Consider the following 15722-nt stretch of genomic DNA (forward strand, 5'->3'; position numbering starts at 1 on the left):
CACATAAAAAATTCTATTTTTATCATTTACCTACTCGAGGACGAGCAGGAATTAAGCTTGGTGATGCTTGATACGTCTCCAACGTATCTATAATTTTTGATTGTTCCATGCTATTATATTATATTTTTGGATGTTTAATGGGCTTTAATATACCTTTTTATATTATTTTAGGGACTAACCTACTAACCAAAGGCCCATTGCAAATTGCTGTTTTTTTTGCCTATTTTAGTGTTTCGCAGAAAAGGAATATCAAACGGAATGAAACCTTCGGGAGAGTTATTTTTGGAACAAACATGATGCAGGAGACTTGGAGTGGACGTCAAGAAACAAGCGAGGAGGCCACGAGGCAGGAGGGCGCGCCCAGGGGGGCCAGGCATGCCCCCCACCCTCGTGGGCCCCTCGCAGGTCCACCGACATACTTCTTCCTCCTATATATACCCATATACCCTGAAAACATCCTGGAGCACCACGAAACCCTAATTCCACCGCCGCAACCTTCTGTATCAGTGAGATCCCATCTTGGGGACTTTTCCGGCGCTCCACCAGAGTGGGAATCAATCACGGAGGGCATCTACATCAACACCATAGCCTCTCCGATGATGTGTGAGTAGTTTACTGCATACCTTCAGGACCATAGTTATTAGCTAGATGATTTCTTCTCTCTCTTTGGATCTCAATACAAAGTTCTCCTCGATTCTCTTGGAGATCTATTCGATGTAATTCTTTTTGCGGTGTGTTTGTTGAGATCCAATTAATTGTGGGTTTATGATCAATATTATCTATGAACAATATTTGATTCTTCTCTGAAATCTTTTATGCATGATTTAATGTCTTTGCAAGTCTCTTTGAATTATCAGTTTGGTTTGGCCTACTAGATTGATATTTCTTGCAATGGGAGAAGTACTTAGCTTTGGGTTCAATCTTGCGGTGTCCTTTCCCAGTGACAGCAGGGGCAGCAAGGCATGCATTGTATTGTTGCCATCGAGGATAAAAAGATGGGGTTTATATCATATTGCTTTAGTTTATCCCTCTACATCATGTCATCTTGCCTAATGCATTACTCTGTTCTTACAAACTTAATACTCTAGATGAATGCTGGATAGCGGTCGATGTGTGGAGTAATAGTAGTAGATGCAGAATCGTTTTGGTCTACTTGTCGCGGGCGTGATGCCTATATACATGATCATGCCTAGATATTCTCATAACTATGCAATGTTCTATCAATTGCTCGATAGTAATTTGTTCACCCACCGTAGAATTTGCTATCTTGGGAGAAGCCACTAGTGAAACCTATGGCCCCCGGGTCTATCTTCCATCATATTATTTTCCTATCAACTTGTTATTTCTATCGGCGTTTATTTCACAATATTTATTTTCCAATCTATACAAAAAAAATACCAAAAATATTTATCTTAATATCTCTATCAGATCTCACTTTCGTAAGTGACCGTGAAGGGATTGACAACCCCTTTTATCGCGTTGGTTGCGAGGTTCTTGTTTGTTTGTGCAGGTATGTGGGACTTGCGTGTAATCTCCTACTGGATTGATACCTTGGTTCTCAAAAACTGAGGTAAATACTTACGCTACTTTGTGGCATCACCCTTTCCTCTTCAAGGGAAAACCAACGCATCCTCAAGAGGTAGCATGGAGCCATATGGTTGTCGCTTTATTGTATGAAATGGAATCGCCATGTAATTGCTTTACTTTATCACTAAGCGGTAGCGATAGTCATGCAAGCAATAGTTGGCGAGACGACAACGATGCTACGATGGAGATCAAGGTGTCAAGCCGGTGACGATGGTGATCATGATGGTGCTTTGGAGATGGAGATCAAAGGCACAAGATGATGATGGCCATATCATATCACTTATATTGATTGCATGTGATGTTTATCTTTTATGCAGCTTATTTTGCTTAGTACGGCGGTAGCATTATAAGATGATCTCTCATTAAATTTCTAGGTACAAATGTTCGCCCTAAGTATGCACCGTTGCTACAGTTCGTCATGCCGAGACACCATGTGATGATCGGGTGTGATAAGCTCTACGTTCACATACAACGGGTGCAAGCCAGTTTTGCACAAGAAGAATACTCGTGTTAAACTTGACGAGCCTAGCATATGCAGATATGGCCTCGGAACATGAGACCGAAAGGTTGAGCGTGAATCATATAGTAGATATGATCAACATAATGATGTTCACCATTGAAAACTACTCCATCTCACATGATGATCGGGCATGGTTTAGTTGATATGGATCACATGATCACTTAGATGATTAGAGGGATGTCTATCTAAGTGGGAGTTCTTAAGTAATATGATTAATTGAACTTAAATTTATCATGAACTTAGTCCTGATAGTATATGCATATCTATGTTGTAGATCAATTGCTCGCGTATAGCTTCCCTGTTTTATTTATGATATGTTCCTAGAGAAACTATGTTTAAAGATGATGGTAGCAACTACACGAACTGGGTACGTAACTTGAGCATTATCCTCATTGCTGCACAAAAGAATTATGTCCTGGAAGCACCGCTAGGTGCCAAGCCCGCTGCAGGAGCAACACAAGATGTTATGAATGTCTGGCAGAGCAAAGTTGATGACTACTCGATAGTTCAGTGTGCCATGCTTTACGACTTAGAATCGGGACTTCAAAGACGTTTTGAATGTCATGGAGCATATGAGATGTTCCAGGAGCTGAGGTTAATATTTTAAGCAAATGCCCGAATTGAGAGATATGAAGTCTCCAATAAGTTCTATAGCTGCAATATGGAGGAGAATAGTTCTGTTAGTGAACATATACTCAGAATGTCTAGGTACCACAACCACTTGACTCAACTGGGAGTTAATCTTCCTGATGACAGTGTCATTGACAGAGTTCTTCAATCACTGCCACCAAACTACAAAAGCTTCATGATGAACTATAATATGAAAGGGATGGATATGACAATTCCCGAGCTCTTCACAATGCTAAAGGCTGCGGAGGTAGAAATCAAGAAGGAGCATCAAGTGTTGATGGTCAACAAGACCACTAGTTTCAAGAAGAAGGGCAAAGGGAAGAAGGGGAACTTCAAGAAGAACGACAAGCAAGTTGCTACTCAAGTGAAGAAGCCCAAGTCTGGACCTAAGCCTGAAACTGAGTGCTTCTACTGCAAAGGAAATGGTCATTGAAAGCGGAACTGCCCCAAATACTTGGCGGGTAAGAAGGATGGCAAAGTGAACAAAAGTATATATGATGTACATGTTATTGATGTGTACTTTACTAGTGTTCATAGTAGCCCTTGGGTATTTGATACTGGTTCAGTTGCTATGATTAGTAACTTGAAACAGGAGTTACAAAATGAACAGAGACTAGCTGAGGGCGAGGTGACGATGTGTGTTCGACGTAATTCCAGGGTTGATAAGATCACCATCGCACACCCCCTTTACCTTCGGGAGTAGTGTTGAACCTAAAATAAATGTTATTTGGTGTTTGGGTTGAGCATAATATGATTGGATCATATTTATAGCAATACGGTTATTCATTTAAGTCAAAGAATAATTGTTATTCTGTTTACATGAATAAAACCTTATGTGGTCATACCCCCAAGGTGAATGGTTTATTGAATCTCAATTGTAGTGATACATGTATTCATAATATTGAAGCCAAAAGATGCAAGGTTAATAATGATAGTGCAATTTATTTATGGCACTGCCGTTTAGGTCATACTGGTGTAAAGCGCATGAAGAAACTCCATGCTGATGGGATTTTGGAATCACTTGATACTTGCGAACCATGCCTCATGGGCAAGATGACTAAGACTCCGTTCTCCAGAACAATGGAGCGAGCAACAGACTTGTTAGAAATAATACATACTAATGTATGCGATCCAATGAGTGTTGAGGCCCGGGACGGGTATCGTTATTTTCTAACCTTCATAGATGATTTGAGCAGATATGAGTATATCTACTTAATGAAACACAAGTCTGAAACATTTGAAAAGTTCAAAGAATTTCAGAGTGAAGTGGAAAATCATCGTAACAAGAAAATAAAGTTTTACGATCTGATCATGGAGGTGAATATTTGAGTTATGAGTTTGGTCTTCATTGGAAACAATGTGGAATAGTTTCGCAACTCACGCCACCTGGAACACCACATCGTAATAATGTATCCGAACGTCGTAACCGTACTTTATTAGATATGGTGCGATCGATGATGTCTCTTACCGATTTACCACTATCATTTTGGGGTTATGCATTAGAGACAGTTGCATTCACGGTAAATAGGGCACCGTCTAAAAATCCGTTGAGACGACACCGTATGAACTATGGTTTAGCAAGAAACCTAAGCTGTCGTTTCTTAAATTTTGGGGTTGCGATGCTTATGTGAAAAAGTTTTAGCCTGATAAGCTCAAACCCAAATCGGAGAAGTGCGTCTTCATAGAATACCCCGAAAGAAACTGTTGGGTAAACCTTCTATCACAGATCCGACGGCAAGATCTTTGTTGCTAAGAGTGGATCCTTTCTAGAGAAGGAGTTTCTCTCAAAAGAAGTGAGTGGGAGGAAAGTAGAACTTGATGAGGTAATTGTACCTTCTCTCGAATTGGAAAGTAGCTCATCACTGAAATCAGTTCCAGTGATGCCTGCACCAATTAGTGTGGAAGTTAATGATGATGATCATGAAACTTTAGATCAAGTTACTTCCGAAGCTCGCAGGTCAACCAAAGTACATCCGCACCAGAGTGGTACGGTAATCCTATTCTGGAAGTCATATTGCTAGACCATGATGAACCTACGAACTATGAGGAAGCGATGATGAGCCCAGATTCCGACAGATGGCTTGAGGCCATGAAATCTGAGATAGAATCCATGTATGAGAACAAAGTGTGGACTTTGGCAAACTTGCCCGATGATCGGCGAGCCATTCAGAATAAATGGATCTTCAAGAGGAAGACAAATGCTGATAGTAGTGTTACTATCTACAAAGCTCGAATTGTCGCAAAAGGTTTTCGACAAGTTCAAGGTGTTGACTACGATGAGTTTTTCTCACTCTATCGATGCTTAAAAGTCTGTTCGAATCATGTTAGCAGTTGCCGAATTTTATGAAATCTGGCAAATGGATATCAAAACTACATTCCTTAATGGATTTATTAAAGAAGAGTCGTATATGATGCAATCAGAAGGTTTTGTCAATCCTAAAGATGCTAACAAAGTGCGCAAGCTCCAGTGAACCATCTATGGACTGGTGCAAGCATCTCGGAGTTGGAATATATGCTTTGATGAGTTGATCAAAGCATATGGTTTTATACAGAATTGCGGTGAAGCCTATATTTACAAGAAAGTGAGTGGGAGCACTACAACCTTTCTGGTAAGTATATGTGAATGACATATTGTTGATTGGAAATGATGTACAATTTTCTGGAAAGCATAAAGGAGTGTTTGAAAGGATTTTTTCCAAGAAAGACCTTAATAAAGCTGCTTACATATTGAGCATCAAGATCTATAGATATAGATCAAGACGCTTGATAAGTTTTTTTAATGAGTACATACCTTGACAAGATTTTGAAGGAGTTCAAAATGGATGAGTCAAAGAAGGAGTTCTTGTCTGTGTTGCAAGGTGTGAAGTTGAGTAAAGACTCAAAACCCGACCACGACGGAAAATAGAAAGAGAATGAAAATTCATTCCCTATGCCTCAGTCATAGGTTCTATAAAGTATACTATGTTGTGTACCAAACCTATTGTATACCTTAGCATGATTTTGGCAAGGGAGTACAATAGTGATCTAGGAGTAGATCACTTGAGAGCGTTCAAAATTATCCTTAAAGGACTAAGGAAATATTTCTCGGTTATGGAGGTGATAAAAGAGTTCATCGTAAAGAGTTACGTCGATGCAAGCTTTTGACACCTACCTAGATGACTCTAAGTCTTGATCTAGATACATATTGAAAGTGGGAGCAATTAGCTAGTGTAGCTCCGTGCAGAGTATTGTAGACATAGAAATTTGCAAAATACATATTGATCTAAATTTTGCAGACCCGCGGACTAAACTTCTCTCACAAGCAAAACATGATCACTCTTTGGGTGTTAATCACATAGCGATGTGAACTAGATTATTGACTCTAGTAAACCCTTTGGATATTAGTCACATGAAGATGTGAACTATTGGTGTGAAATCACATGACGATGTGAACTTGATTATTGACTCTAGTGCAAGTGGGAGACTGAAGGAAAATGCCCCAGAGGCAATAATAAAGTTGTTATTTATATTTCCTTATATCATGATAAATGTTTATTATTCATGCTAGAATTGTACTAACCGAAAACTTAGTACATGTGTGAATACGTAGACAAACAGAGTGTCCCTAGTATGCCTCTAGTTGACTAGCTCGTTAATCAAAGATGGTTAAAGTTTCTTAGCCATGGACATGTGTTTTCATTTGATGAACGAGATCACATCATTAGAGAGTGATCTGATGGACTACACCCATCCATTAGCTTAGCACTATGATCGTTTAGTTTATTGCTATTGCTTTCTTCATGACTTATACATGTTCCTATGACTATGAGATTATGCAACTCCCGAATACCGGAGGAACACTTAGTGTGCTATAAAATGTCACAACGTAACTGGGTGATTATAAAGATGATCTACAGGTGTCTCTGATGGTGTTTGTTGAGTTGGCATAGATCGAGATTAGGATTTGTCGCTCAGATTGTCGGAAAGGTGTCTCTGGTCCCTCTCGGTATGCACATCACTATAAGCCTTGCAAGCAATGTGACTAATGAGTTAGTTGTGGGATGATACATTACGGAACGAGTAAAGAGACTTGCCAGTAACGAGATTGAACTAGGTATGATGATACCGATGATCGAATCTCAGGCAAGTAACATACCGATGACAAAGGGAACAACGTATGTTGTTGTGCGGTTTGACTGATAAAGATCTTCTTAGAATATGTAGGAACCAATATGAGCATCCAGGTTCCGCTATTTGTTATTAACTAGAGATATGTCTCGGTCATGTCAACATAGTTCTCGAACCCGTAGGATCTGCACGCTTAATGTTCGATGACGATATGTATTATGAGTTATGTGATTTGATGTACCGAAGGTTGTTTGGAGTCCCGGATGAGATCACGGACATGACTAGGAGTCTCGAAATGGTCGATACATAAAGATTGGTATATTGGAAGGTTATATTCTGACACTAGAATGGTTCCGAAGTGTATCGGGTATTTTCCGGAGTACCGGGAGGTTACCGGAACCCCCCCCCCCCCAGGGATTAATGGGCCACAATGGGCCTTAGTGGAGAAGAGAGAGGGCCGGCCAGAGGTGGAGCGCCCCCCCTTGCCCAGTCCAAATTGGACAAGGGGAAGGGGGGCGCCCCCCCCCTTCCTTCTATTCTCTCATCTTTCCCTTCTTCTCCATCTTGGACTAGGAAAGGGGGAAACCTACCCCTACTTGGAGTAGGATCGTGCTGAAGGAACTCACCCTGGGCCTCAGCTGGATCAACAGTACGAGGGACGTCACCGAGCTTAACGTGTGCAGATCGTGGAGGTGCCGTGCATTCGGTACTTGATCGGTTGGATCGCGAAGACGTTCGACTACATCAACCGCGTTACTTAGCGCTTCCGCTTTCGGTCTACGAGGGTACATAGACACAGTCTCCCATGTCGTTGCTATGCATGTCCTAGATAGATCTTGCTTCATCGTAGGAATTTTTTTGAAATACTGCGTTCCCCAACATTTTATCATCATTATCTACCTTAGTTCGATCCTTAGTTATTTTGCGAGTTAGAAGAATAAAGCTTTAGTATGATCTATTTTTGAGTGCTTTCTTAGAGATATATAGGTCTATGTAATCGTGTGCGAGATATAAAATATAGATTAGTTTGAGTTCTGCTTTACTTTCTTATTTCCATCTTAGCAATGGAAAATAAAAGAATAAAAGATCATATTCTACAAACATGGGGAGTAATGACTTCACATAAAAGAAGTATAGTTGATAAAATTTGTTGGAAGTTGCCAAGCATAGCATTGGTCATTGGTGCAATACATGAAAAAGGAGTGAAGGAAGTGAGGTCTCACATATAAATATACTATCTTGGACATCTTTTATGATTGGGAGCCCCCATCAATTATTTTATATCAATTAGTCAATGTCGGACAAGGAAGACAACGTAATGAGTTATGGTTGTTTACATTCACATAGAAGTTATATTGTTATGGATCTTTTAACATGTGGTGCTTGTTTAGAATCTTTTGCTAGCCAAAAATTCGCACTAAGTAGAGATACTACTTGTGCATCCAACACCTTTAAACCCAGTTTCATGTCATGAGGGTCCACCGCATATACCTACGGATTGAATAAGATCCGTCAAGTAAGTTGTCATCGGTGAAAAGCAATAAAATTGCTCCTAAATATGTATGATCTTTTATTGTAAGGGAAAAATAAGCTTTGTACAATCTTGTGATGGTGAAGAAATAAAAGCAACATACCGCATAATAAAGATTGCTATCACAAGGGGCAATATAAAGTGACGTTCCTTTGCATTAAGAGCTTGCACATCCAAAAAAAAGCGTGTGAAAACCTCTGCTTCCCTCTGCGAAGGGCCTATCTTTTACTTTGATGTGTTCATCCCTACCCCTCTCTATATATTCTTTAGCAGTAACATCGACTCTTTCTGAAAATATGATGGATTGTGATGGTTTCAATGACTAAAATCATAGTTTGTTAGTTTCCAATAAAGTTTATGTTTCATACTTTAGCTTGTGAATGAATTGTTACTCTAGCATGCGGAGTTTTATGATGCTATATTTCTGTTATGATAACGACCATGATGCTTCCATGTCCGTATTTTATTTTTATCGACACCTCTCTCTCTCTAAACACGTGGTCATTGTCAGGGTTACGATCCTGACAATGAGTACTAGGGGTACGAATAAGTGGCAGAACCTAGCTACGGCACATGTGTAACACTCTGTGTTTAACGAGTTCAGGCCCCTCTGGGTGGAGGTAAAAGCCCTACGTCTCGTGCCCGGGGCTTGCTTTGATTTGATGGGTATGGTTACAAAGGTTACTCGTGCCTGGCTGTGGAGTGGGGTGCGACTTATATAGAGTGCGCTACTGCCCCATATTTCCCACGCCGCCGAGGCATTTAATGACACTGAATGGGCCAGCTACTAGTATAACTAATGATACCCCGCGCGTTGCAGCGGGAATTCATAATCACGTGATATAGGAAAACTAAAAGAATGTAAGATACATACAAAATTTTGATTATCAGACTACTGTTGTTGATTGTAGTGAAGTTCCACAAAACTGTATAGCTATTCTGTGTCATGAATCTGTGATACATCATAGAGCTTAACTATTCAAGGGAAGTGTAAAAAAGACGCTTCCTGTATTAGAGACAGTAAATTATACTCACCTGACAACTAACTAAGGAAACTTAAATATGCAAGCAGCGACTTCTTCCTGAATTGTATACATCAATATGAATGAACATTGGCGCAACATATATGTGTTCAGTGTTCCTTTCATCTAAAGATTGCATTGAAGATGCACAAATCCCTCTTGTTTCATGCCTAACACGAAATATTCATCCTTCAGAATGGTAAACTTCAGAAGAGTCCTGTGAAAATGGAAATGAAGCAAATATATTATAGTAAATTATAAAATGAAGAGAAAAAACTAACGATCAGGAATATCCAACCTCATTGCCTTCACAATGGACCAAGGTGAGCCATGTTATGTCCAACGAAGATAATATATCTGTGACAGCGACAGATAGCTACAATGTAAGGGATACTTCATACTAAAATTAAATTAGCATGTTCCAAATATTCACCACTTATCTTTCTTTGTGCTTCATCCACTAATCCTCATCCATAGCAAGGAGGCTAGTTGAATGGTATGAACAATAGTAGCAAATGCTAACTTTCTTAATTAGTCAACAGAGCTGTTTGGGCAACAAAAAGCCTAAATTACAGTAGAGATTTGACTTTAAGATAAAGGAAAAAATAAGTAGGGGTCTTCCCGACTATTTTTTGCTAAAAAAAGGAAAACTAAAAGTAGATAAATTGTAGTTTGGTTGATAATATTATATAGAAAGCTCAATCATGAAATAGAGGGTATCTTACCATCATATGGGGCAATACCTACTCAGGAAAATCAGTCAGCATCTCTATACCCCATCGGTTATTAAATCTTGGATGTGAATTTACAAAGGGAATTCCGTTACTAATAAACCTCTTCAAACATGCTCTTTGTTAATCTCTGTGCATCTGACAAAGAGAAGTGCATGGAAAGTTCAGTTTTGGTAGTACAACTGTACAACATACAGATTGATCTTGATGTCACATCAGGGGGAAAATATCAGGAATTACACTATCATTCGAATTTGTGCATCTAAATACATGATACGTTGCCAATTCCTCAACCAGCATATGAATGTTACAATGAAAATATCTGAGTCTTTACCTAAAAGTGGGATGGAAGCTGAGCAGAGGAACGAACGGCTTGCTCCTCGACGACCTACGGTGGACTGCAATGGAACCACGCCCGACCCGCATCCTAGCGCTCAGGAGACATCGAAGGTGATGAAGAATAGCAGCCGTGCCGGAGGAGCGGCTCCTCGATGACCTAGGTGTTCGACAATGGGATCATGGCCCAGCTCACGGCCCAGCACCCAGGAAGGCGCCGCGTCGCAGGCAACGAAGACCGAGAGCCGTGCGCGAAGAGCGGGCTTCACGCCGAGATTGAGTGTGGGGATCGCTGATCGGCGGCCATGCAGGAGGAGCGAGCCGGCTTGACGTCGATATTGGTTGGGGGTCGCCGTGAGATAGGGTGAGGGGTTGCCGGCTCGACGATCTTAGCGGCAGCTAAAGCCTTCGCGGTAGCGGACTTTGCTGCCAAGTTGGATTGCGGTTCGAGCTACTGCTTCTTGCCCATGGCGATGGCGAGGTGGGGAGATTGGAGGCGACGGCGAGGTGGGATTTGACGGTTTGGGGAGGGAAGGGGTCAGATATGGGATGGACGGATGGTTGGGCGACGAGGCGATGATTCGCATCACCACGCGGTCGTGTGGCTAGTTTGGTGTGGTACGGGGGTGTTTTCCTTTCCCTAAGAAAAGATTATTTTCGCCACTGTGTGTAAATGTATGCAGGTGAATTGAGCGCTGAGAGAGAAAGAGACTGACGGCTGATCATTGGTTGGTATTTGCAACTGAAGGCTGATGTGGCAAGCATGATGATGTGGATAGTGTGCATGTTAAAAGAATTGGTAGTAGTGGGGATCAACTTCTTAAGAATGTAAGATGAGCCTCTACTACTACAGTTACAAGTAACTGTAGCCATGACTCTAGTTAAGGGATGATTTAGGATTCCTCGACCGTTGTAGCTCCCATGACGTCCTCCTACCTTCTATGTCCGAGTGGTGGTCCATCAGTCGATTGACATGTGGTCGTCCGAGGGCTGTCGAGCTGTCTGACTGAACTTCCTGATGTATGCATCCAAATGTTGGCATGGTTCACGGACTTACCTTTGATACATCTGCAACGTATCAATAATTTTTGATTGTTCCATGCTGTTTTATTATCAATCTTGAATGTTTTAAGACCATTTTATAGTCATTTTATATCTTTTTTGGTACCAACCTATTGGCATAGTGCCAAGTGCTAGTTGATGTTTTTTTCATGTTTTTTACATCGCAGAAAGTCAATATCAAACGGAGTCCAAATGCCATGAAACTCCACGATGATTTTTTATGGGGCTAGAAGGAAGGCAATGGGCCCTGCTTGCACCTGGGGGTGCCCCGAGGGGGGCACAACCCACCAGGGCACGCTAGGAGGCCCAGGCACGCCCTGGTGGGTTGTGCCCACCTTGGGTACCCCCGGACCGCCTCTTTGCTCTATAAATACCACAATATTCCAGAAACCCTAAAGGCATCGACGAAATATTCATCCAGCCGCCGCAGAGTCGAGAACAACCAGATCCAATCTAGACACTATTTTGGAATGGGTTTCACCACCTCCATTGGTGCCTCTCCAATGATGCGTGAGTAGCTCTTTTTAGACCTTCGGGTCCGTAGTTAGTTGCTAGATGGCTTTCTCTCTCTCGCTGAATTCTCAATACAATGGTATCTTGGAGATCCATATGATGTAACTCTTTTGCTGCGTGTTTGTTGGGATCTGATGAACTTTGAATTTATGATCAGTCATATCTTTTTATATCCATGAAAGTTATTAGAGTTTCTTTGATCTCTTATATGCATGATCTCTTATAGCCTCGTATTTCTTCTCCGATATTTGGGTTTTGTTTGGCCAACTTGATCTATTTATCTTGCAATGGGAAGAGGTTCCCGGTAGTGGGTTTGATCTTACGGTGCTTGATCCGAGTGACAGAAAGGGAACTGACACGTATGTATCGTTGCTACTAAGGATAAAAAGACGAGATCTATATCTACCTCCATATAGACAAACGGATCTTGTCTACATCATGTCATCGTTCTTATTGCATTACTCCGTTTTTCCATGAATTTAATACACTAGATGCTTGCTGGATAGCGGTCGACGTGTGGAGTAATAGTAGTTGATGCAGGCAGGAGTTGGTCTACTAATCTTGGATGTGATGCCTATGTAATGATCATTGCCTGGATATCGTCATAATTATTTGAAGTTCTATCAATTGCCCAACAGTAATTTGTTTACCCACCGTTTGCTATTTTTCTCGAGAGAAGCCACTAGTGAAACCTACGGCCCCGGGTCTTCTTTCCCATATATTTGCCTTGCGATCTACTTTTCCTTTGCATTTTTATTTAGATCTATTAAACCAAAAATCCAAAAATACTTTGCTGCACTTTATTTTATTTGTGATCTTTTATTTCAATCTATTACAAATTTCTCCCATCAACACACAATTTTTGGCGCCGTATCCCAGAATGGATTGACAACCCCTATAACACATCGGGTTCTGAGGTGTTATTGTTTGTGTGCATGTGTTGTTTACGTTGTGTTGCTTGGTTCTCCTACTGGTTCGATACCCTGGTTTCATAACTGAGGGAAATACCTACCGTCACTGTGCTACATCATCCCTCCCTCTCCAGGGAATTACCGACGTAGTTGCAGCTACCATCAAGGAGAATTTCTGGCGCCGTTGCCTGGGAGGATCTTCAACATAACCAGGTTCCTAATCAAAAATCTCATCTCCTTGCAATTTACATTATTTGCCATTTGCCTCTCGTTTTCCTCTCCCCCACTTCACAAAAATTTGCCATTTTATTCTCCCTCTCTTTCGTTCACCTTTTTCTCGTCATATCTCATGTTTGCTTGTGCCTTCTATTTGCTTGCATCTTTGCTTGCTAAAATCTATTTATATGGATCCTCATCCACTTGCTAATCTTTTCAAAATATCCAACTATGATGAACCAATTGCTAGTAGATTGAGTTCACTAGATTATCTTTATGAAGTTTTGCTTGAGATTCAAGAATCTGAAAATTGTGATGAAGAAATTTATGAAGTGATTCTTGATAGCTCCTTGAATGAAAGAATGATTGCAATAATTTTACTATAAATTCTATTATTGTCAATTGTGCTAATAAGATGCAAAACCCCAAGCTTGGAGGTGCTAATTTTGATATGTCCACTACTTATTGCAATGATCATGATTGGGGTGATTCTTATCTTGAAATTTTATTTAAGCCTCATGATCAATGTATTTACGATAATATTGAAAGTGGGTTTGGAAGAGTGTCAACTATAGGTAATAATGATCCCACTACTTTGGAGTATGGTCAATCTTATGAAATTTTTGATAAAAGTGGGCTTGGAGAGTGAGGGAGTCCTGGATTAGGGGGTCTCCGGACAGCCGGACTATATCCTTTGGCCGGACTGTTGGACTATAAAGATAGAAGACTTCGTCCCGTGTCCGGATGGGACTCTACTTGGCGTGGAAAGCAAGCTAGGCAATACGGATATGTATATCTCCTCCTTTGTAACCGACCTTGTGTAACCCTAGCCTCCTCCGGTGTCTATAAACTGGAGGGTTTTAGTCCGTAGGACAACATACAATCATACCATAGGCTAGCTTTTAGGGTTTAGCCTCTCCGATCTCGTGGTAGATAAACTCTTGTACTACTCATATTATCAAGAATAATCAGGCAGGACATAGGGTTTTACCTCCATCAAGAGGGCCTGAACCTGGGTAAAACATCGTGTCCCCTGCCTCCTGTTACCATCCGCCTTAGACGCACAGTTCGGGACCCCCTACCGGAGATCCGCCGGTATTGACACCGACATTGGTTCTTTGATTGAGAGTTCTTCTGTGTCGTCGCCATTAGGCTTGATGGCTCCTTCGATCATTGATAGCGATGCAGTCCAGGGTGAGACTTTTCTCCCCGGACAGATCTTTGTATTCGGCGGCTTCGCACTGCGGGCCAACTCGCTTGGCCATCTGGAGCAGATCGAGAGTTACGCCCCTGGCCATCAGGTCAGGTTTGGAAGTTTAAACTACACGGCCGATGTCCGCGGAGACTTGCTCTTCGACGGATTCGAGCCCCTGCTTAGTGCGCCACACGGTCACAATGAGCATGATTTAGCTCTGCCATTAGACAGTGTCCAGGAGATCGCGCTGGCAACCGCTCCGACCCTCAATTCGGAACCAGTTGCGCCATCCATGGATGGGTGGATAGACCCCACCACGGAGGCCGTATCCTCAAAGGCGATCGAGCCAAATATCGACCTTACCCTTCACGAGAGCCGTCATGCCACACTGCCGGATCCTTCCCCCGCCACGGACTCCGAACAGCCTGCGCCCGTGCCTATCGAATCCAACTGGGCGCCGATCATGGAGTTTACCTCTGCAGATATCTTTCAGCAATCGCCCTTCGGCGACATACTGAACTCATTAAGGTCTCTCTCCTTGTCAGGAGAGTCCTGGCCGAACTATGTCCGGCAGGATTGGGGTGCGGATGACGAAGAAATTCGCCGCTCACCCACCACCCATTTAGTAGCCACTGTCGATGATTTGACCGACATGCTCGACCTCGACTCCAAAGACATCGACGGTATGGACGACGATGCAGGAGACGAACAGGAACCACTGCCCATAGGGCACTGGACGCCCACTTCGTCATATGATGTATGCATGGTGGACACACCCAAAGAAAACGACGATGAGGAACAGAAGGACGCAACGAAGGGTTGTTCCCTCGGGAAGCAGTCAAAGCGGCGGCATAAGTGCCGCTCCAAATCCCGCCTCGGCAGAAACATTGGTCACATAGACCCAGCGATCGAGCAGGGTGAACCATCGCCCGACCAGGGCAACACGGAGATCAAACCAAACAATCCGATTCCGTCGAAGATAACAGTCCGGACGATATCACACTGGAAAGGCGCCCGGTGCAATAGAATGCCCATCAAAGGCTTGTTTCCACTGCGAGGAGTCTGAAAAAGCAGAAGCAAAGGCTCAGGGCTGCGCAAGACACACTCAGAATTAGATGGAGTGAAGTGCTCAACACTGTAGCGAAGTACGGCGGTAATCGCCACACCAAGAGCTACCTGAAGCGAGAGTTGCTACCTGAATTCGACGAGGAGGCCTTAGATACCCCGCAATTAGAAAACAAAACGGCCATCCGGTCGGATAGACGACCTTGCGACCAATATAGAGCGGCAAACAACGCCGCACATAAGCCAGTACGCGATCCACGCGAGGGCTCGCATCAAAAGGACGGCGCAACCAGATC

At 42.3% G+C, this 15722-nt stretch overlaps 1 long non-coding RNA gene across 3 annotated transcripts; it reads right to left on the reverse strand.

Moving 5' to 3' along the window:
• Window positions 1-9244: 9244 nt before the first annotated feature.
• Window positions 9245-11111, reverse strand: LOC125551562. 3 transcript variants are annotated; one of them, XR_007302818.1, is made up of 4 exons: window positions 10463-11111; window positions 10123-10266; window positions 9696-9961; window positions 9245-9614 (listed from the first exon to the last, which is right to left on the reverse strand). It is a non-coding gene; the product is annotated as an uncharacterized LOC125551562 (long non-coding RNA). The 3 variants fall into 3 exon arrangements; XR_007302817.1 differs by having other exon boundaries at window positions 9696-9941; window positions 10463-11110; XR_007302816.1 differs by having other exon boundaries at window positions 9696-10266.
• Between the last annotated feature and the right edge of the window lie 4611 nt (window positions 11112-15722).

This window comes from Triticum urartu, chromosome 4, assembly GCF_003073215.2.
Source record: "Triticum urartu cultivar G1812 chromosome 4, Tu2.1, whole genome shotgun sequence".
Taxonomy (NCBI): domain Eukaryota; kingdom Viridiplantae; phylum Streptophyta; class Magnoliopsida; order Poales; family Poaceae; genus Triticum; species Triticum urartu.